Source organism: Carcharhinus amblyrhynchos, chromosome 26 (assembly GCF_965287045.1).
Source record: "Carcharhinus amblyrhynchos chromosome 26, sCarAmb.v2.hapA, whole genome shotgun sequence".
Classification (NCBI taxonomy): Eukaryota; Metazoa; Chordata; class Chondrichthyes; order Carcharhiniformes; family Carcharhinidae; genus Carcharhinus; species Carcharhinus amblyrhynchos.
Genome location: NC_137349.1, coordinates 39,275,595 through 39,299,638, shown reverse-complemented (window position 1 = coordinate 39,299,638; position 24,044 = coordinate 39,275,595). Strand labels below are relative to the sequence as shown.

Below are 24,044 nucleotides of genomic sequence, written 5' to 3'. Positions count from 1 at the left end.
GAATCCCCTAGTCGCCACACTCCGGTACACTGTTTGGGTACACTGAGGGAGAATTGAGCATGTCCAGTGCAGCTAACCGGCATATCTTCTGGACTGTGGGAAGAAACACTCGGGGGAAACCCACGCAGACACGGGGAGAATATACAAACCCCACACAGACAGTGACCCCAACCCAGGAATCGAACCCTGGCACAGCGAGGCAGCAGTGCTAACCACTGTGCCAACGTGCTGCCCACAACCTGTTGGACTCAAAATGCTTTGTGTAGAGTTGAATCTGTGTTTAAAATTCATTCATAGCAAGCACTTATCGCCCACCCCTAATTGCCCTTGAGCGGAGGGCATTTTAAGAGTCAGTCTGGAGTAGACCAGGCTGGGTAAGGAGAATAGATTTCCTTCTCTAAAGGGACTTCAGTATATTATTAATTGTGGCTTATCAAAGAGATGCTGAATGGCTCAATGCAGTTCTTCAATTTAATGGTTTAGATTCAGTCAAATATCCTTGAAGTTAAGCAGGATAATATCTGTTTTACAAATAGGTTACAGTGAATTCTGAGTATCATTGACAGTTTCAATTGTTTGAACCAAACCTGCTGTCACCACTCTCCCTTATCTCCCAACCTACCCCAGTACTCCCCCTCTTATCAATGACAAGGGGCAGAAAGCCAGTGTTGAGTATTGGTTAATGAAGAGGACTTGGGGCACGGGGTATGAGTTTAATTGGGAGAGGACTTTTTTTGGGTGGGTGTGTGTGTGGGATAGGACCATAGGAACATCAGAGCAGGAGGAGGCCATTCAGCCCATCGAGCTTGCTCTGCTTATCAATGCAATCATGCCTGATCATCCACTTCAATATCTGTTTCCCCACACTATCCCCATATAAGAACAAAGAACAACACAGCACGGGAAACAGGCCCTTTGGCCCAACGAGCCTGCGCCGCCGTTTTAACATAACTGCCCTCCTCTACCTATGACCTTTGTCTACGCCTATTGGGGAAGATTGAGGGGAGAATAATTTAGGGACAAGTTGTTAACACCAATCAGTCTAAGAGCACATCTTTGGGGTGTGGGAGGAAACCGGAGCACCCGGAGAAAACCCACGCAAGCACGGGGAGAATGAGCAAACTCCCACAGACACCGGCCCAAATCCATGTATCTGCACAGCAAACAGTGATAGTCACTGAGCCGTCGTGTTGCCCGTCAGATGGTCCAGTTTAAGCGTACACTAACGACGTGAAGCACTAGGCTACTCTCGAAACATCCAAGAGCAGCCCTCGCACGACCCACCGCGTGTATGCCCCTTGGACAACAAGGCGGACCCAATCGCCTGTGAAGTAAAATATCCCTTTATGTCATTGGAATATAAAAATCTGTCAATCTCTACTTTAAACATACTCAATACTGGGTTTCCACAGCCCTCTGGGATGTTCATCAGCTGGCCCAGCTCTGTGTACCACACCCCCCAACTCTGCCACTCTGGTATTATCAGCTTGAGGCCTAGGTTTCTTCATCTCCTGGACCTCAGTTATGTTAGTGACCTGACAGAGGCAGCTGGCCAGCTCTTGGGAAGGTCAAACTGACAGGACCCAGAGTCTGCCTCTGAGGCCCTTAAGTTTATTTATTACCATCACAAGTAGGCTTACATTAACACTGCAATGAAATTGCTGTGAAAATTAAAGTCAGGCTCCTGTTACGATGCAGAGGTTGATCCTGTTTTGAGAAATCCCTGAAAGAGGAATATCTCGCTTCATAGTTTGTTAAAAGTGTTTGGGAAGGTGTGAACTGTTCTTCACTAATGTTTAGAGGTTCATTAACAGAAATGCCTAACACTCACTTTAAGTAAATAATTAACAAGTTATTTAATTAACCAATCGGGAGCTTTAACTAAACAAGTAACATCTCAATTAAAGTAAGGTACTGTGGGAATGCTGTTCAAATCAGTACAAGGTCTATTCATTACTGAAAAAAAAGACTGTAGTCACTCTCAAAAAAAAATGTACAACCAGATGTTTTGGCGTTGGAAAATCTTTGGAGTTCTTCTGTCGATTCCACTGTCTGTAAGCTCTTTCTGATTTTGGTACCCTTTGTTTAATAGATGGAGAGTTCTCTTAAGAGATATTTTAAACTGGCAGATAGCTGCTCTTTCCCTCTCTTGGTGTTGAGAAGTGGCAGCCCTTGGGTTGAAAGCCCTTGGGTTATAAAGTTCCTCTTTATAACTCTGATGACCTACCAATTTTCCTACACCAGGGTTAACCTGATGTTGCCAACAACAGCAGGTTAAAATTTGATAGGTTCCAGATAGCTGAGTGTCTTCTTTAAACTGATGGGCTGCTGAATTCAAAAGTCTGCAAAGTCCGTTACCAAGGCAACCCTGATGATTGGTCCAGGTTACAAATGTTGCAATCTGTGTACCCTGTAGGCACCAGCGCTTTAAACATCCAAGGACTGACACAAAACCAGCTTTTAAAGGGACAACACTTCACAAACTGAACTTCACAACACTCCCAATGACGTTACAGGATTTTGGATTGTATGTAACAGTGAGACCCTGCCTGAGTCAGGTAGGCACTTCAGCTACTGAAGAAAGGTCTGGTTACGTTGGTAGTCTCACAACACCAGGTTAAAGTCCAACAGGTTTATTTGGTAGCAAAAGCCACTAGCTTTCGGAACACTGCTCCTTCATCAGGTAAGTGGGATTTCAGTTCACAAACAAGGCATATAAAGACACAAACTCAATTTACAAAATAACAGAGGCAAGACATATCTCTTTAATCTCTGCTTAACCCTCTCTCCACTCACATTGTCTGTACCTTTAAGACTTAATTACCTGTAAAGACTCGCATTCTAACCATTATTTTGTAAATTGAGTTTGTGTCTTTATATGCCCTGTTTGTGAACAGAACTCGCCTGATGAAGAAGCAGCGCTCCGAAAGCTAGTGGCTTTTGCTACCAAATAAACCTGTTGGACTTTAACCTGGTGTTGTGAGGCTTCTGACTGTGTTTACCCCAGTCCAACGCCGGCATCTCCACATCACACGTTAGCAGCAGGCAGGGAATCGAGTGGGAGTGATGTGTTCAACATCTCTGAGCTATTATTCAGGCCTGCTCCCTCCTAACCACCCCCACACTGCAGGGGAAGTGGTGGACAAGAGAGATTTGGACAAAAGACAAATCAGAACGTTTTCAGGTTGGTGAGAAGCTGCGGAGAAGCAAAGAAATCTAACACACAAATCATTAGAAAAGCAGCTGACAGGAGTAAAGGAAATCAAATTAGCAAATGGAATGTTGGCCTTTGTCTTAAAGTGGCTGGAATCCAAAAGGGGAGGAGATGCTCTCATTACACAGGGTTCAGTGCTGGGCCCAGCACCTTAGGGAGGAGACACAGCTTAGATACACCAGATTGACACCCGGAGCTTGAGGGTTAAACTCCGAGGACAGCCTGCATAAACGTGACATGTATTATCTTCTTAGGGTGGCACAGTGGCAAGTACTTGGATTCAATTCTGGCCTTGGGTCACTAGCTGTGTGTGGAGTTTGCACGTTCTTCCTCCGGGTGTTCCGGTTTCCTCTAAAGGTTGGATGGATTGGCCGTGCTAAATTGCCCCTTAGTGTCAGAGGGATTAGCAGGGTAAGTCGGTAGGGTTGTGGGGATAGGGCTTGGGTGGGATTGTTGCAGGCTCAATGGGCCAAATGGCCTCCTTCTCCTTCTGGGAGTGTTGTGAAGTTCAGTTTGTGAAGTGTTGTCCCTTTAAAAGCTGGTTTTGTATCAGTGCTTGGATGTTTAAAGCGCTGGTGCCTACAGGGTACACAGATTGCAACATTTGTAACCAGGGCCAATCATCAGGGTTGCCTTGGTAACTGTAGGAATTCTTTGATTCCATTTAGAAGATTGAGGGGTGATCAAAGTGAGGCATTTGATGTGATAAAGAAAGAAGAAACAACTTACTCTGATGATGGGATTGAGAACATGGAGGCGGTTCACTGAATCTTCATCTTTAGCTCTGGAACTGCAAGTTGGAGTATTTCCTAAAGCCCTTCTAAATGTTAAACCTAGTATTTTGAGTTATGAGTGTGTCAGCTACAATTGGGCTATAATTGGGCCCAATTATAATTGGGCCCAATCCTGAGGCAAGCCTGAGGTGGCAATGGAGCTGGCTGGATGGCATGGCCAGCAAGTTAGGAGGCCTTTCTCCATTTAATTGACCATCTGCCCTGTTGAATTCATGGTTGCTAGGCCCTCTAGCTCTCACGTCTCACCCCCACCAAATCCCATGGCCCATCCATGTCTGTCATATCTCTCATGCTCTCTCCAATCACTCCATGCATCCAGTGATAGTGTTGCCAGATTGCCTCATTATGGATGTTTGGATGAGCTCTAAAATTGACTAATGAACTTGGCCCAGCAGATGCTTGAACAATTGCAAAGGAAGTTGTCAGCTTTGTTTGATTAACAGTTTTATTACCTTGTATTTTCTTACTTTGTACTTTAGTTGAAGTTGTTTTTCACTGCCTGCCTGTTTGTTTGACTTTTATTAAAGGTTTTGTCGATATGATATTGTGTTTGATTGACAGTTTTATGAGAAGACAAGGGGGATTTTTTTTCGGAGGGAATGGCGCATGCTTGGTTTCTGTTTTAACTTCATAAGCATTTCAAAGACTTGTCAGTATTACTTATGACTCATTGTTTCTGTCCAGAGAGAATACTAAAAGAATGGTTTTAGAGCTTAGCGGATGTAAGGACATTAAAACAAAAACAAAATCAAAGCACATGATCCCCTACATACATTAGTATCTGATTCAACTCAGAGAAGGCCTTGTTTGAAAGGATAGTTGGAAAACCTGGAGGTGGGTCCTTGATGAAAACAGCTGAGGGAAAGTATTGTTTGAAAGAAGATTTTAAAACATGCCTTTTTGAGAGTGGAGTTTGGAAACATTCATATGAAAACCTTCTAGGGGAAATTTGAGGAGAAATCTTCTAAAAATCAATAAGTTTCATAGTGGGGTGTTATCTGATCACGGGTAGCCTGTTGGGGTACAAGGGCTGTGTATTTGTTGAGAAATTATAATGACTGTATGGAGATTGCACATTTTCCCCATGTCTGCATGGGTTTTCTTTGGGTGCTCCGGTTTCCTCCCACAGTCCAAAGGTTAGGTGGATTAGCCATGCTAAATTGCCTCTTAGTGTCCCAAGGTCTGTAGGTTAGATGGATTAGCCATGGTAAATGTGTGAGGTTATGTGGTCGTGTTGGGTAGAGGGCCTGGGTAAGACTCAATGGGCCAAATGGCCTCATTTTGCACCGTAGGGATTCTATGAACAAGAAGTCTGCACCATTCTAGTTGATCAAATTGCCTTTCTCACTTGAAGGAGCTTTGTCCTCTGTGTCACTGTGAATGGAAATGTGTTTCATAATTTCCACAACATCAAAATACTTCCCCTAAGCGAACACAGTGGCCAGTTTAGCGTACCAAAGCACAGTGGGAGAGAAGGCACATCTGAATGTTGAGTGGAGAAGACCCACAAGATTCATTTTTACTGTTGATTAGTTTGAGTTATGAAGAAAGACTGGGGAGCTATTTACAGATATATATTGGTGTGTTTTGTGGCTGGCTTGAAATGTACCAAACTAGCAGCGGAATGGATTGTGTCCAGTTGACATAAATTTGGTCCCTACCACAACGTTTATGGAACCATTTCTTTAGACTTCTTGGTGGGGGGGGGTGTCTTATACGAATGCTTAGCTTGTTAAATATGTAAATTCTGGTGCAATGTCTGTTGAAAGGACCCCCATCTGGATCTTGAGCATCAATATGTGTACAGACCCTGCTGCAATGGGCAGTGTGCAGAGAGGGAGGAATCCGGTTCTCCTGGGCTGGATGAATGGCCTTTCCTCACCAGCATTTTAGATCATGAGTTTCTCAAAAGGTTAAACTCTCACCAATTTGCATGTTACCGGGATAATTACTCCAGTTTAATGTGTCTCTAATTACCTTGTGATCTTCTAAATTACATTCTGGAAATTGTGAACATAGTATTACAGTTTTAGCTCGCAGGCTGAACCAAAAGCATGGAGAATCTGTAATTAATTCCAGATTTGCAAGGGGCTAACTTCAAAAAAGAGGCAGCAGAGTTCAAACAGGGGAAGTGGCTGACTCCATCAGCTGGGCTTGGGACTGATGTCTCATCTGAATCTTAATGCCGTGTCTTAACAGAACACACCAAACTCATGTACTTGGCTAAATTAAGAAGGGCGCAGCCTTAGCTAAGGTGGCTGTCTGGTCACGAACAAGGACAAATAAGACTTGAACGAAAAACATTTTTGCAGATTAGCAATAGATAATGCTCTGGGAAATGCAGGCTAGTACCGCGCACAATTGGAGGAAGCTAAGGTCTTTGTTGGATCTGTTAAAAGGTTAACAGGAAGAAAGGATCGTGCACAACTGCAGTCGCACTGAGCAAAACCTACGTGAAGCATCAGAACACCATTAAAAGATTGGGTTGTATCATTAATGGGTTCAGTTAAGATTGATTAAGGGGTCTCAGAGTCAGGCAGGGGGAATAATTAAAGATTTTATATCAACTTTTCCTCTTGAAGATGATGCGTAACTAATAACATTAACTTGGGCTGTTAAACTTAAAATTGCTCATATTAAAATAGATGGGAAACCTGAAATAGGAAAGCCTAAAGAGAGATCAGGCTGATGGAACAGTTAACATGATGTGGAGATTCACCTGACGAAGGGACAAACCCCGAAAGCTTGTGAGTTTACTATCAAATAAATCGGTTGGACTTAAACCTGGCGTTGTCAGACTTCTTACTGGGAACAGTTAACATCCAGGGTAGTGAAGAAGTGGGGAAGGCAATGGCCTGGTGGTGTTTGTGAGGTGGAGATGCTGGCATCACCTGATGAAGGGGCAGCGCTCCGAAAGCTCGTGTTGCCAAATAAACCTGTTGGACTTTAACCTGGTGTTGCGAGACTTCTTACAGGTGGTATTATCACTAGACTATTAATCCAGAAACTCAGCTAATGTCCAGCCAACCCAGGTTCGAATCCCGCTACAACAGATGGTGGAATTTGAATTCAATAACAAAAATCTGGCATTAAGAATCTGCTGATGACCCTGAAACCGTTGTCGATTGTCGGAAAAGCTCATCTGGTTCACTGATGTCTTTTAGGGAAGGAAGTCTGCCGTCCTTACCTGGTCTGGCCTACATGTGACTCCAGAGCCTCAGCAATGTGGTTGACTCTCAACTGCTCTCGGCAACTAGGGATGGACAACAATGCTGGCCAGTCAGTAACACCCATGTCTCATAAATGAATGAATTAAGGGGCGATGCATGTCATTTGTCTGTATCTTTAGTAGCTCACTAGAGGTGGGACCTGTTGCCTTCAGAGTGGATGTCTACACAGAGATAGAGAGATTCTTTCCGCTTAGAAAGGACAGCAGGACTAGAGGGCACAGCTTCAAGATAAGGGGGGGGCAGTTTAGATCAGAGTTGGGGAGGAACTTCTTCACTCAAAGGGTGGTGAATCTTTGGAATTCTCTGCCCGTTGAAGTGGTGGAGGCTACCTCGCTGAATATATTTAAATCACGGGTAGATAGGTTTCTGATAGACAGGGGAATTAAGGGTTATGGGGAGAAAGCCGGAAAGTGGAACTGATCCACTTCAGATCAGCCATGATCTTATTGAATGGTGGGGCAGGCTCGAAGGGCTAGATGGCCGACTCCTGCTCCTATTTCTTATGCTCTAATCATTTGCCATTAGGAACTGGCATTGGAGGTGGCAGCTCTGTTCTGATCTAGTCTTGGCACCAAGCAATCACAGCATTGAGGCCTCCAAGGTTGGGCATACGGGGGTGGGTACAGGGTAACGATTCCTGGTGACTGGCATAATTCCGTCAATCTCGTTGGTGCCCACAGTGGGTGGGACGTGAACCTAAACTCTGGTGGGATTGCCAAATGCCCCCAAACCAGGTTTCACTGTCCAGTCGACCCAATTCCATTTCTAATGAATACTTGCCCCCACCTACTCTTCCACCACACTTCATTTCTATTTAAATCAATGCTATTCATCGTTACAATATAGATGCATTCTAACTGTAGTTTAGGTTTATCTACTTGTGTCACAAGTAGGCTTACATTAACACTGCAATGAAGTTAATGTGAAAATTCCCTACACTCTGGTGCCTGTTTGGATACACCAAGGGAGGATTTAGTATGGCCAATGCTCCCTAACCAGCACACCTTTCAGACTGTGGGAGGAAACTGGAGGATGCGGAGGAAACCCATGCAGACACGGGGAGAACATGCAGACACTGCACAGACCAGAAATCGAACCCAGGTCCCTGGCGCTGCAAGGCAGCAGTGCTAACCATTGCCCACAGTAGGTAATTTATTGTGATGCATTGTAAATGTTGCTGATATGTTTACTATAGTGGTTGGGATTGAGATCATGCTGATGTTGGTGTGTAGACACATCATCTGGCGTGAAACTGACTCGAACAGACTGGGAGAGTTCCAGGTTAATTCTGAATTCCATTCTAAGTTAGCTAATCATAGCTAGGGAATGAGTTAATGAGCTTGTTTCGTACTTCCGGTCCAGATGGAAGAACATTCATCAGGATATCCTGTTGCTGAACAGTATCCCTGCAGGAAGGTACTTAGTGTAAATTCCACGTGGGCACAACTTTGGGACATGGTTGTCAAACAATCTGCCATTACACATGAAAAAGTGGCTACTTTAGGTAAGATTGTAGAGTTCCTCTTGAATGTCCCCTCAATATAACAGGCTGAGAAGGAGGGGAGAGACTGAACTGCAGAGCCTGTTGTTATGTGTGCTGCGCCTTGTATTAACCAACTGGCATCTGCACTCACATGTCCCTTGATGCATTGTCCACGTTTGTATTGTGCTGAGATCATGTATAAAGCAGCACGCGGGGCACAGCGGTTAGCACTGCTGCCTCACAGCACCAGAGATCTGAGTTCAATTCCAGCCTCGGGTCACTGTCTGTGTGGAGCTTGCATGTCCTCCCCGTGTCTGCGTGGGTTTCCTCCGGGTGCTCTGGCTTCCCCCCGCAGTCCAAAGAGGTGTGAATTAAGTTGATTGGCCATGCTCACTGGGCAATGAGGAAACATGCGATGTCATGTACTCAGTGTCCCCACAGAAGGTGAACACAGCATTCCACAGACAGTTTAAACCATAGCCCATTCCAACCAGAAATAATATCCAAGTTTCACTTATTCCTGTAGAGATGAGCTATTGCAATATCAGGAGGTGACACTATTATCCTTGCGCACAAGTCCTGTCAGAGACAGGTATTAAAATGTCTGTAGGAGATGGGGTCAGTTGATTAAAGTAATTTCGCTGAGTGAGGTTATCAATCATACTGATGTCACCCTCTGGATCAATGCCAGAATTAAGTGGTTGTAATCTTGATTAACTGGGTTCTATCTGCAGGACCAGAGAGTCACGAATCCCTGTAGTGAGGCCTGTGGTGCTCTGATCCCCGGTCTGTGTTAAGCCAGTTGGCCTGAATGAGAGGGGCCTGGGCAGGGACAGAGCTCAGGGTCTGGGATAGCTAATGTCACCCAGTATTACCTGATGCCTCTTTTCTGGCTTTGGTAGCTGACCTGGATTAGAATGAGGAATATGTGGTCACAGCTCTTGCTTCCGTCCACTTCTCATGCATGTCAGCGTGGGGCTACTGCTGAGGTAAGGGTAATCCGTTTAAAAATATATTTTTTGGGATGTGGGGCTGCCGGCGGAGCTGGAATGAATTGCCTATATCTAGTGACCCTCAGATGGTGGTGGTCCCAAGTTGCTGAACCGCTTCAGAGGGTATTTAAGAATTAACCACATTCATATTGAGTTGAGGTCTTATATAAGGCAACACGGTGGCCACATTGATTAACACTGCTGCCTCACAGCACCAGAGACCCGGGTTCAATTCCAGCCTTGGGTCACTGTCTGTGTGAAGCTTCTCCCTGTGTCTGTGTGGGTTTCCTCCGGGTGCTCCGGTTTCCTCCCGCAGTCCAAAGATGTGTGGGTTAAGTTGATCGACCATGCTAAATTGATCCTAGTGTCAGGAGATTAGCAGGGTAAGTGTGTGGGGTTATGGCGATAATACGGTCTGGATGGGATTGTGGTCGGTGCAGGCTCGATGGGCCAAATGGCCTCCTCCTACACTGTAGGGTTTCTATGATTCTATGAGGTCAAATTGGACAGCAATGGGACTTTTTTTTTATCCTTGTCAGCGTAGACCAGCATTTCTTGCCCATTCCAAGCTGCCCTTGAGTTGGTGGTGGTGAGCTGCCTTCTTGAATCGCTGCATTCCATGCGGAGTAGGTACACCCACCGTACTGTTAGCGAGGGAGTTCCAGGGTTTTAACCCAGTGAAGGAACAGCAGATATACTTCCAAGCGATCGACTTGGAGGGGAACCTCCAGGGATCCAGAAAGGACATGTCTATTGTCTCAGTGGGTGGGTCTCACTTCAGAGCCGGAGATTGTGTCCAGGGAATGGAGCAACTTGTCACGTCTGACACTCCCCTGAAGTGTAGCACCGAGGGAGTGCTGCATTGTCAGGGCTGCTGTCCTTCAGGTAAGACACATGCCCCATCTGCCCTTTCAGTTCGAAATTAAAGATCCCTGGGACACTATTTTGAAGAAGGATTGGGGTGTTCTCCCTGGTGGATTGGCCAACATTTACCATTCAAATATCACTAAACAAATGCGACTTGTGGGATCTGTGAGCTGTGTTATGGGGAATATCTTACTGGTGATGAAATGCTTTGGATTATCCTGGACACTGTTAAAAATGCTATATAAACTTAAGATCTGTATAGTGGACAATCTGGAAGGTTCACAGTCATTTAGAACAATAGAATCCCCACAGTGCAGAAAGAGGGCGTAGAGTCATACAGGTTTACAGCACAGAAACAGGCCTTTTGGCCCAACTTGTCCAAGCTGCCCTTTTTTTTAAAACTGCTAAGCTAGTCCCAATTGCCTGTGTTTGCCCCATATCCTTCTATACCCGTGTAACTGCCCAGACACTTTTTAAAATCGGACCTTTTTCGACCCATCAACTCTGCACTGGCATCAGTGTCCCACCCAGGCCCTCCCGTCCATCCCATCCCCATAGCCCCACGCACTTACCATGGCTAATCCACCTCACCTTGGAAAGTAAGGGGCGATTTAGCACGGCCAATCCACCTAATCTTTGGAGTGTGGGAGGAAACTGGAGCACCCCGGAGGAAATCCGCACAGACACGGGGAGAATGTACAAACGAACAGTCACCCAAGACTGGGATCAAACCCAGGTCCCTGGTGCTGTGAGGGTAGCAGTGCTAATCACTGTGCCATCATGCCGTCCCTACTAATAACATTTTTCAGATCTTTCTGCATCTGAATTAAAATTGTCAGTTTGCAATGGTAGAGATTGAGCAGTGGTTCTCTGAATTATCATTCTGGGAATATAATTTTATTCAGCCAATACCACTGGGATCTGCTACTCTCCAACTGGAATTACAATGAAGACCAGTTGGATCTCTTGACAGAATTTGATGCTCTCATTGTTTAGCCTCGCACTTATAGAATATTTACTTGCCAGGGATGAAGATGCCTAAGCACCTCTTGGGATGAGTCCATGGGCGGGATTTTCTGGCCTTGTTCTCCCTGAAACCGGAAAATCCCTCCCGAGGTCAGCGAACCTTTCCATGGTCCGACCTCTCGGCTGCTCTGGTTCCTGTGACAAGCGGGATGGTAAAATTCCGGCCCAACAAACGGTGGGGACTGAAGATCCAAAATGTTTATTCCCAGTGAGAAAAGTCACCAACTCCAAGCGACGCTCAGGATTTTATCGTACAATTTATTAGGCCGAATTCCCTCAAGACCTTCCTTGAGACACGCGCACTGAAGGATTTCTTCTGAATCTGTTCATTTAACCCACAAACTCGAATTAAGACTGCCTGTTGCTTGGGACATTTCCCCGGTGCAAATATTGCCATTAAATTTGCAAGGTAAAGTCTTATTCAATCTCTAAATCCCTCAGTTGTATCGGTGAGACGGGCCTCTCCAGAGTTCAGGGTACGTTGTGCATCTTTCATTAAATGAACACTCCTTGGGGTTGCCCTTTCTCCTCTGCTTTAGGCACCCAATAAGAAAAAGCAGCAGTTTGGGCCAATATTCTTAATTCCCTGATTTTTTTTTTGAACTGCTGTTCTATTTTAAGCTACCCAAGGCCAGTTCGGACCAGTCTTCTTATTTCCTGTTTTCACTGCTTCTGCTTTCTGGGCAATAGAGTGGAAATTTGCCTCGGGTCTGTTATCGTGACACGTACTGAGCGTCGTGTCAACAAGTAGGCCCAGGGCCCCCTCAGGCCCAATTCTCATTATGTGAGCTTCTTGCTCTGTTCCTGGGGAGGCAGGCAGTGAGACCGTACAGTAAGTGCTAGAGATATGCTGGGGAGCAGGGGTGTGGAGCGTGGGATCGCGAGTGTGATTCTGTGGACTCGGGGTGGGTCACCTCCCTTCTCAATGGCGATATTTTGGATTTAGAGAAACGCAAACCATTTTCTTTTTGCGGTTGCTGCTTAGGGCCATGAAGATTCCTGCTCTGGATACCCGTATATTATTTGTTAAATGGAATCTAAACCTTGTGCGAACAAAGTTTGTGTCGGGTGACTCCCCAAGTTGGGTTGGTGCCCTTGGCAGACCGTTGTAAATCCACCAACCAATAAAATTCTGGCTAATCTGATTGTTCGGAGGTGACGATCACGAGGGGTCACGGGCTCAAGGTGAGAGGGGCGAGGTATAACTCCGATATCAGAGGGACGTTTTTAACACAGAGGGTGGTGGGGGCCTGGAAGGCACTGCCAAGCAGGGTGGTGGAGGCGGACAGGCTGGGATTGTTTTAAGACTTACCTGGATAGCGACATGAACAGACTGGGAATGGAGGGATACAAACGAATGGTCTAGTTGGACCAATGAGCGGTGCAGGCTTGGAGGGCCGAATGGCCTGTTTCCTGTGCTGTACTGTTCTTTGTTCTTTGTGTCATGATGGCCACAGGGAATAATAATAGGTCTCTCTTGACCCGTTGAATAAGAGCTCCCCTGTTAGGTGAGTGAAGTTACATCCAAAAGGGAACAAAGAACAAAAACAGCCCGGGAAACAGGCCCTTCAGCCCAACGAGCCAACGCCGCCATTTTAACATTACCAGCTCCCCCCTTCCATCCATGACCCTTATCTATTGTTTATGGCAATCCACATTGAGGGAAACTAATTCAGGGGAAGGAGCAGCAGGGGGTTTAAAACCAACTGGTCCCACTCAGGCCGACAATTGAAGGACTGCGGGGTTGAGCTGTACCCTGAGCGATGCTTTGTAACTAAAGACTGATGGTGGTGGAAGACTGGCCTCAGTAAGATTCTTACATTGGCAACGAGGCTTTTTCCTTCGTTCTGGACCATCTTTACCGTCGAGACAAGTAATCCTCGGGTAAGAAAAATGCCTCTTTTTGGGAAACTTGAAGCCTACACTGTGCAGAGAAGACTGGGCCCAGTACACAGAGTGCATGCAGTTTTGTTTTGGGGCCAACGTTATGAGGGGGACAATAAGCAGGAAGTGATCCTGTTGATGGCATAGGGGGTCCTGATCTTCAGTGCAATCACCTGATCTACCCAGGTCCCCCTGGCTCCAAACCCTTCAATGAATTGGTGGTCTTGTTGAAAGACAGTTATAACCTGAATTCTTCCACAATACTCCAACGCTACCACTTTAACACAGCAGAGTGAACCCCTGGGAATCTGGGAAATTTTGACCATGTTATGAAAATTGCCAGTACACAGTGAATTCAGGCCACCCCTGAATGATAGGTTGCGTGATAGACTGGTCTGTGGAATTAACAATGCGACAGTCCATAGGATAATATCAGCAGGACCCAGTTTAGATCTATGGAAGGCCGTTGAGATAGCACTATCATTGGAGAATGCAGAAAGAGGAGCTCAGAAACTACAGGGAATGTCAGGATAGCAGTGCCCTCCGATTATAGAACATAGAACATTACAGCGCAGAACAGGCCCTTCGGCCCACGATGTTGCGCCGACCAGTTAAAAAACAATGACCCTCTAACCTAAACCAAACCCTTTTCATCCATAAACCTATCCACGGATCTCTTAAACGCCTCCAAACTAGGCGCATTTACAACTGCAGCAGGCAGGGCATTCCAATCCCTCACCACCCTCTGGGTAAAGAACCTACCCCTGACATCCGTCCTATAACTACCACCCCTTAATTTAAAGCCATGCCCCCTCGTGCTAGCTTTCTCCATCCGAGGAAAAAGCTCATGTAACGACCGTCCCTCAACTGAGAATGGTGGTGAAATTTCCCAGCATCCCTTACAGCGGACAGAGCCCGAGTTGCGTCACTAGTTCAGAGAAGTCAGGGACAGCCAAGGGATCACGTTCCAGAAAGTTCTAGATACTGTTTGGCAGACTATTGTGGATGTTGCAGAAGACCACAACTGAGGCTAAGACATAGGGAAGGGCGAAACACGTGCTATTCCGAGAAAAGGCCAAGGCCAGTATTGGATCATACCGTGCAGGTATACCCACAATGCAATTCAATCACATCTCCATGACAAAGGTTACCCCCATAGTAATGGAGTTGGTAAATGGCCACCCATTAAAAATGGAAGTGGATATGGGGCTGCAGTCTCTGCTATCGGGGAGCAGACTTACTATCGCCTCCAGACTGGTACACAGCTCCCGAGCTTAGAAAGCACAAAGGCCAGGCTGGCCTACACAGGGGAACCATTGCAGATAAAGGGCACCACAGTGACCCTACAGCAATCAGCTCATCATCGTACAGGGAATAAGGACCCAGCCTCATGGGGAGAGGTTGGCTCCAACACATCAGACTGAACTGGCTGGAGAGCTTCAGGTTGGCCACGGGGGGGACTGTACAAAGTTGTCAATATGGACTCTGAGGTTTTCCAGGGAAAATAAGGGGAGCCAAACCTAAGATCTACGGTGAGCTTGCTGCTACACCTAAATATCCTACAGTGAGAACAGTTCCATACTCCCTATTACAACAAGTAGAGTTGGAACTGAAAAAGGTGGGCATCATAAAACCCACACAGTTCACACATGTTGTTCCTAGCCTTAAGCCGGATAAATAAATCTGACACTGTGGACACCATAAGCTTACAGACAGCAGGGTTTCTAAGCTTGACTGATAGTCCATACCCCAGATTGAAGATCTTGACACCAGGTTAACTAGGAGCTAAACATTTTGGACATGAGCCACGCATATCTCCAACTTGAATGAAATGAGCTTTCCCGAAAATGAGTAACGATTAATGCACACATAGGCCTACACGAGTGAACTCGCCTTCCCTTCTGGGTCTCATCTGCATGCCCCAACGGGCCATGGAGAACTCACTTCAAAGGTTTTCTCAGGTGGCAGTGTACCTGGACAATGTCTTAGTCACAGGAACTTCAGAACGCAAACACCTAGCAAACCTGGAAGTGATCTTGTGGTGATTTTCAGAGTTTGGGGTATGCTTGAAAAGGGAAAAATGTGTCATCCGAGCAAGTGGTATGATCTATATCGGCTATCAGGCAGATGGCAAGCGCCTTCATCTGGTGGAGGACAAGGGGAAGGCCGTTAGGGAGGTGTCAACTCCAAGAAACCCCACAGAACCAAAACCCTTCCTTGGGTAAGTGGATTATTACAGGAAGGGGTTGTAATGATCCTTAGTGTTTAGACAACTTGCCAAGGCAAGGCAAATCCAGGTCTGGACACAAAAGGACCCAGCCCTGTCTAAATTAAAACATATATTACATTGTTGATTCAGAAGACAACCCTCAGATGAAATGAAATGCTACTTGACAGTGTTGAGGATGGAATCATTCTCTGGGGTCCTGTGCAGTTGACCCTGACCCAGGCAATGTCCGATACTTATGGAATTGCACCATGGCCACCCTGGGATTTTAAAGGTGAAAATGTTAGCCAGGAGCTACATATGATGGCCCGTTCTTGACGTAGACATTGCCGGCTTAGACGCAATGTGAGTTCTGCTAAGAGAATCAAGAACTACTCCCCACAGCCTTCCTATATCCATGGGAGTGTCCTGGTAGGGTGTGAGTGCTTGCAGACCTTGCTGGGGCCTTTTTTGGGTTCCATATTCTCAATGATACAAACTCATGGTTGTTGGAGATACATTGCAGGAGCTCCACCACTTTCCAGACGACCATTGAGAAACAGTGTTGAAGGTTCTGTACGGACGGGGTACCTGACACCCTGCTCTCTAACACAGCACTGCCTTTACTAGCACCGAGTTTCAGAACTCCATGCTTTCCAATGGAATCAAACACATTGGGACAGCGCCCTATCGCCCCATCGAACGGACTGGCTCAGGGGGTCAGCATGTAGAAGCAACCTGCAGCATCACAGAGACCAAACTGGCACGATTTTTATTCGACAATAGGATGACCCCTAACAGGAATGGCCGCAGTGGAATTGTTAACGGGAAACAGGCTTCCAAAATGATTAAGCCGGCTGTTCCCAAACCTGGCTGGGGAGGGTGGCGTCCCAACAAGAGAGCCAGAAGGAGGACTATCATTCTTCAAGGACAGACAGAATGTTCCAAACCAGTGACCTAGTCCATGTGAAGAACTTCGGACACAGCCTCGGTTGGATCCCCGGAATCGTAATGGAAAAAAACGGCGCTGGTGTCTTCTAAGGTCCAAGTGCAGGGCAAAATTGTCAGGAAGCACCTGGACCATCTCAGGAGTAGAGAGTCCATACCAGTGCCAGCCACACTACCAGCCTTGGGAATGACAACTGCCTGCGTTGAGCCATGGCTCGTTGACCCTATCCCTGTCCCTGCAGGCACACATTCTGAGATGGAACTGGAAGAGGCTGGCACGCTAACTGAAGCAAGACCTCAGGAAGAACTGCCTTCAGTGGCTTCATGGCGCTCCCATTGGAAATGAGGATCTCCAATCCGCTTCCTGATCCAGTCTCATCTCCAGTCGATCGCAAGTTGATTGTTAAGAGAAAAAAAGGACTTGAAAGGGGAGGGATGTTATGATGGCCATGGGGGATTATGAGTAGACCTCCCTGTGGCTTTTGCGGAGTACGAGCCTCCCTATTTGGTGAGCGGAGGCTCATCCAACAGGGAAGGAGCAGCAGGGAGTTTAAACCCACCTCCACTCAGGCTGGCAGCCGAACTGACCTGGGACTGACCTGTACACTGCAGCCGCTGTAATCAAAGGCTGATGGTGATGGAAGATGATTGCAAATTGTAACCTGAAATCCGTATTCCTGTCTACTCCCGATAACCTTGGATTCAGTGCCTGCGAGCAGTCACAGCCTCTGTTCCCGACCTTGGAGGGTAATCCCAGCCCCAGATATGTGTCAATAACAAGTCTAAGGAGGTAGACATTCCTCTGATGGGCCTGGTTCATAGAGCATAGAACATTACAGCACAAACAGGCCCTTCGGCCCACAAGTTGCGCCGATCACATCTATACCTACCAAGCCATAGAACTATCTGTAACTCCCAATCCCATTAGATCCCATGTACTCATCCGGAAGTCTTTTAAAAGACCCCAGCGAGTTCGCCTCTACCACCACCGACGGCAGCCGATTCCACTCACTCACCACCCTCTGAGTGAAAAACTTACCCCTGATATCTCCTCTGTACCTGCTCCCCAGCACCTTAAACCTGTGTCCTCTTGTGGCGACAATTTCAGCCCTGGGAAATAGCCTCTGAGAATCCACCCCATCTATACCTCTCAACATCTTATACACCTCTATCAGGTCGCCTCTCAACCTTCGTCTCTCTAGGGAGAAGAGACCCAGCTCCCTCAACCTATCTTCATAAGGCATGCCTCCCAATCCAGGCAACATCCTTGTAAATCTCCTCTGCACCCTCTCTATAGATTCATGAGATTAATGAGCTTGTGAAAGATTTCCCTGCTAAATAGTCACGTGAAGCTCCTTGCCAATGTAGCACCCACAGTAACGCGAGGAATTCTTATCCCTGAGTGGGGAATAAGAATGGAATTAAGCCTTGTGCATCTTAGTTACTGAATGACTTCACCTGCATGTGCAGGTAATCGTGGTGTGGGGATGCTGGCGTTGGACTGGGGTAAACACAGTGAAAAATCTCACAACACCAGATTAAAGTCCAACTGGTACTAAAACACCACTAACTTTCGGAACGCTGTTCCTTCATCAGGTGAGTGGAAGTTTCTGAGAATTGAATTTATTTTTTTAGTTAGAATCGCTTTCCATTCATTGGTTATCTTCCCCTCTGTACTGTACTGGGTGTTTCAGTGTGAGCTCAGGTTAGACGTGAGGGTAGCTATGGACACCAGGGCAGTGATCCAGATTGTTTAGTGTCTTTTAAATGCCATGAACTCTTTACCGGGATCCTCAGGCAGTAAGTTAACCACACACAATAGGCTCTAGTGGTAGAAAAACAAGTGAAAACAGGCATTGGACAGGAAAAGGTCACATCCTGAGCACTGCGACAAAACAAAACATCAGAGGGGCCCCCTTAACCTCAACGCTGTCAGGAGGAGAGGTAACAGGTAGAAGACTGAGGAGAATTACTGTGAGTGACACCAGATCCCTCTCTAGCACAGGAGGCTGGTAACCTTAAATTCAGAATCCCATCCCCAAATGTGCATGCTATTTAAGTTTTAAGTGTATTTATTATTGTCGTAAGTAGGCTTACATTAACACTGCAATGAAGTTATTATGAAAATCCCCTCGTCGCCACACTCGGGAACACTGAGGGAGAATTTAGCACGGCCAATGAACCTAACCAGGGCGTCTTTTGGACTGCAGGAGGAAACTGGAGCACCCAGAGGAAACCCACACAGAGACGGGGAGAATGTGCAGGCTCTGCACACTTTGGTAATCGATCATAAGAACATAAGAAATAGGAGCAGGAGTAGGCCATCCAGCCCTTCGAGCCTGCCCCGCCATTCAATAAGATCATGGCTGATCTGAAGTGGATCAGTTCCACTTTCCCGCTTTCTCCCCATAACCCTTAATTCCCCTGTCTATCAGAAACCTATCTACCCGTGACTTAAATATATTTAGTGAGGTAGCCTCCACCACTTCAACGGGCAGAGAATTCCAGAGGTTCACCACCCTTTGAGTGAAGAAGTTGCTCCTCAACTCCAATCTAAACTGCACCCCCCTTATCTTGAGGCTGTGCCCTCTTGTCCTGCTGTCCTTTCTAAGCGGGAAGAATCTCTCTACCTCTACCCTATCCATCCCCTTCATTATCTTATAAAGAACAAAGAATAAAGAACAATACAGCATGGGAAACAGGCCCTTTGACCCAAGCGTAAGTTTATATGTCTCTATAAGATACCCCCTCAGCCTTCTAAACTCCAACGAGTACAGACCCAGTCTATTCAATCTCTCTTCAAAGGCTAACCCCCTCATCTCCGGTATCAGCCTGGTGAACCTTCTCTGCACTCCCTCCAAGGCCAATCTATCCTTTCGCAAATGCGGCGACCAAAACTGCACACAGTACTCCAGCTGCGGCCTCACCAGTACCCTGTACAGTTGCAGCAAGACCTCCCTGCTTTTATATTCTATCCCCCTCACTATAAAGGCCAACATCCCATTCGCCTTCTTGATCACCTGCTGCACCTGCATACTGGGTTTTTGCGACTCGTGCACAAGGACCCCCAGGTCCCTCTGCACCGTAGCACGCTGCAGCTTTTCGCCCTTTAAATAGTAATCCCTCCTACTATTATTCCTGCCAAAGTGGATAACTTCACACTTGCTAACATTGTACTCCATCTGCCAGGCCCTCACCCACTCACTCAGCCTATCCAGATCCCTCTGCAGACTTTCCACACCCTCTGCACAATTTGCTTTTCCACTCATCTTCGTGTCATCAGCAAATTTTGTCACCCTACACTCAGCCCCCTCCTCCAGATCGTCAATGGAAATGGTAAACAGTCGAGGCCCCAGCACTGATCCCTACGGCACTCCACTAGTCACCAACTGCCAACCAGAATAGCACCCATTGATTCCAAAGGTTATAAATCTCTGGAATTCCCACAGTGCAATGGATGCTGGAACACTAAACAAATTGAAGGAGGAGATGGATAAGTTTTTAATTAGCAGCGGGATGGAGGTTCAATGGGGAGCAGGCAGGAAGGTGGAGATGAGATCAGCCACGATTATATCGAATGGTGGGAGCAGGCTCGAGGGACTGAATGGCCTTAGTTCCCATGTTCTGTAACTGTGCATTTACCTCCATCATACATTGTGCAAGAAAAAAAACCATCTGGTCTGGTTGGATAACCAACTCGAATTGGATATGACATTTATATTACTCTGAGTAATGAATGGCAAATTAAATCGCTATTGTTGGTTTCCTGCCATTTCATGAGTCTAAAAAGCTTTGCGAGTGAATGGCTTGTGAATATTAATTCTGGACTCTGAAGTGCAATTCTGTAGCTGGGAACCAATTATGCAAAGATTCTGCTCAGTCACCCTTGGGAGACGGACCCTGTCCCTTTGTAAAGCTGTCAGATATTGTTGTTTTTGAATTGGGACGAAGACATGTGTTAATCATTGAGGCTGACTGTCTGATCCTCCCGGCTCAGCGCCTTCCTCCCATCAGCTCCAGGTTGGCACGTTTCCCATCGCTCTATCACACTTGAACAGCTATCCCCTAAATTCACAAGCTTAGCTTAATTTGCAGTCTCCCACACAAGGAAATGATTCATCTTGTAACATCTTCATTACCACTCTACTACCTTCTGAGACAACACAACAAGATTTCGGTGCCCAGGTCACTTCCTTGACTCGAGTAGAACTGAAGGTGCTAAGACATTATTTCAAATAGTGTTTCCGGATGATGAGGTGAGACAAAGTGCCTTCAGGAGAGGAGGGAGAATAGAATCCTACAGCGCATGAGGCCATTCAGCCACATTTGCATCAACCACAATCCCACCCAGGCCATGTGTGGTGGTCCGTTTTGGCAGGACCAACGGGACGCAGGAGTGCAATGTCAAGGGTAGGAGTTTTAGCTGTGTTGAAGAGCAGAAGGATCTTGGAGTCCGGGTCCATAGGACATAGGTCCATGGCGAAAAGCTGCAGCAGGCGATGGTGCAGAGGGACCTCGGGGTCCTTGTGCATGAGTCGCAAAAACCCAGCTTGCAGGTGCAGCAGGTGGACAGGAAGGCGAATGGGATGCTGGCCTTCATAGCGAGGGGGATTGAATATAAAAGTAGGGAGGTCTTGCTGCAACTGTACAGGGCACTGGTGAGGCCGCAGCTGGAGTACTGTGTGCAGTTTTGGTCGCTGCACTTACGCAAGGATATTTTGGCCTTGGAGGGAGTGCAGAGGAGGTTTACTAGGCTGATACCGGAGTTGAGGGGGTTGAGCTATGAGGAGAGGCTGAATAAACTAGGCTTGTACTCGTTGGAGTTTAGAAGGATGAGGGGAGATCTCATTGAGACATACAAGATGATGAAAGGGATGGATAGGGTAGAGGTGGAGACGTTCTTCCCGCTCAGAAAGGACAGTAGGACTAGAGGGCACAGCCTCAAGATAAGGGAGGGGGCGGTTTAGAACGGAGTTGAGGAGGAACTTCTTCACTCAAAGGGTGGTGAATCTCTGGAATTCTCTGCCCGTTGAAGTGGTGGAGGCTGCCTCGCTAAATATATTTAAAATGCGGGTCGATAGGTTTTTGGTAGGCAAGGGGATTAAGGGTTATGGGGAGAAGGCGGGAAAGTGGAACTGAGCCACTTCAGATCAGCCATGATCTTATTGAATGGCGGGGCAGGCTCGAGGGGCTAGATGGCCTACTCCTGCTCCTATTTCTTATGTTCTTATGTTCTTATGATTCTTAAATCAGCTTCGCAGGTAGAGGATGTGGTTAAGAAGGCATATGGTGCACTGGCCTTCATTAATCGAGGGATTGAGTTTAGGAGTCAGGAGGTAATGCTGCAACTTTATAAGACCCTTGTCAGACCCCACTTGGAGTACTGTGCGAGGTTCTGGTCGCCTCACTACAGGAAGGATGTGGAAGCTATTGAGAGGGTGCAGAGGAGATTTACAAGGATGTTGCCTGGATTGGGAGGCATGCCTTATGAAGATAGGTTGAGGGAGCTGGGACTCTTCTCCCTGGAGAGACGAAGGTTGAGAGGCGACCTGATAGAGGTTTATAAAATGTTGAGAGGAATAGATGGGATGGATTCTTGGAGGCTATTTCCCAGGGCTGAAATGGTCACCACAAGAGGACACAGGTTTAAGGTGCTGGGGAGTAGGTACAGAGGAGATGTTAGGGGTAAGTTTCTCACTCAGAGGGTGGTGAGTGAGTGGAATCGGCTGCCGTCGGTGGTGGTAGAGGCGAACTCGCTGGGGTCTTTTAAAAGACTTCTGGATGAGTACATGGGATTTAATGGGATTGGGAGTTACAGATAGTTCTATGGCTTGGTAGGTATAGATGTGATCGGCACAACTTGTGGGCCGAAGGGCCTGTTTATGCTGTAGTGTTCTATGTTCTATGCTCCCAACCACAATCCCCAACCAGGCCCGATTCCAGAAACCCTAAATATTTACCCTACTAATCCCCCTGACACTAAGGGGCAATTTAGCACGGTCAATCAACCTAACCCAATCTTTGGACTGTGAGAGGAAACTGGAGCATCTGGATGAAACCCACGCAGACACGAGGAGAATGTGCAAACTCCACACAGACAGTGACCCAAGCCTGGAATCGAACCTGGGTCCCTGGTGTTGTGAGGCTAACCATTGTGCCATTCTGGCACCCCAGAAGATTTACCACAATGTAGATTCTGGTAAGGCAGAGTTGAAAGAATCCGCAGTGTAATAGTTTAGCTGGATGTTAGTTTCCCATCACCAAACATCCCTTACTGTGGACCAAAGAGCAGGGCAGCACCCACGGCTTACAGTGAGACAGTCTGCACCTCGGGACCTACAATACCGGGCTGGGTTCAGCAACAAGTTTACAAACCTCCATTGATCACTTCTCAATCAACGAGCTTCTGCTTACTCAGGAGGGAGACTTCACAAAGCTCATGGGGAGATCTGTCCACAATCTCCCTTTTCATCACATCTTTCCACCCTTAGATCCAGGTATCCCCCAACACCCCCACAACGAGAAGGCTCCTTCTGCCTCTTGACAGTTGGTCTAAGGTTTGAGGCCAGTTGAAGGCGAGGCTGGGTTTGAGGTGTCATCTGAAGGAAGTTTTGCAGGGTTACTGATGAGGGTTCCCCCTCAGGATTCACTCCAGCCCAGATGTCCACTTCTTCAGACTTGCGAGTCCGGACCCTCACTATCCAGAGGGGCTAACGCAGAGTCAGCTTTGAGCTGAGGGCTGGCACTGGCAGTGGCTATTTTCCTGGGTGATAGTGAGGGCTGCTCAGGTCTGGACTCCCGGGCTCCGAGATGGCCCAAGTGTCTCTCTAAAGTTTTAACTTGAACTTTGGCCTTGTAAGACACTGATCCCGATTTCTATATAACGATCCCAGGGACCCGGCAGGTCCCTCACATGAGTTTCTCACATGAACCAGTTACCATTATCGGGGCAGCTTCTGTTAAGATGGTCCAATTCAGTTGTAACATCCCTGTCTCTGGGAAGAGGGGATAACCGCACGGATACCAGCTCCTTCACTCGGCATCACATGTTTGACCTGTTGTTGAAACTTCACCTTTGCTCTGACAATGCTTGTAATAATCTGTCATCTGGCATCTGTACTTTTTCTGGAGTATCACGGTAGCACAGTGAGTTAGCACTGCTGCTTCACAGCTCCAGGGTCCTGGGTTCGATTCCTGGCTCGGGTCACTGTCTGTGTGGAGTTTGCACATTCTCCTCATGTCTGTGTGGGTTTCCTCCCATGGTCCAAAGATGTGCGGGTTAGGTTGATTGACCATACTAAGAAATTGCCCCTTAGTATTGAGGGATTAGTGGGTACAATATGGGGGTAGGGCCTGGGTAGGATTGTGTTCAGTGCAGACTCGAAGGGCCTCTGTAAGGT

At 46.9% G+C, this 24,044-nt stretch overlaps 1 protein-coding gene across 4 annotated transcripts in view; it reads right to left on the bottom strand.

Annotated features, from left to right (window-relative positions):
• palm1a (paralemmin 1a) overlaps window positions 1–24,044 on the bottom strand; it is a 303,084-nt gene that overhangs the window by 132,306 nt on the left and 146,734 nt on the right. The gene's annotated exons all lie outside the window — the stretch shown is intronic.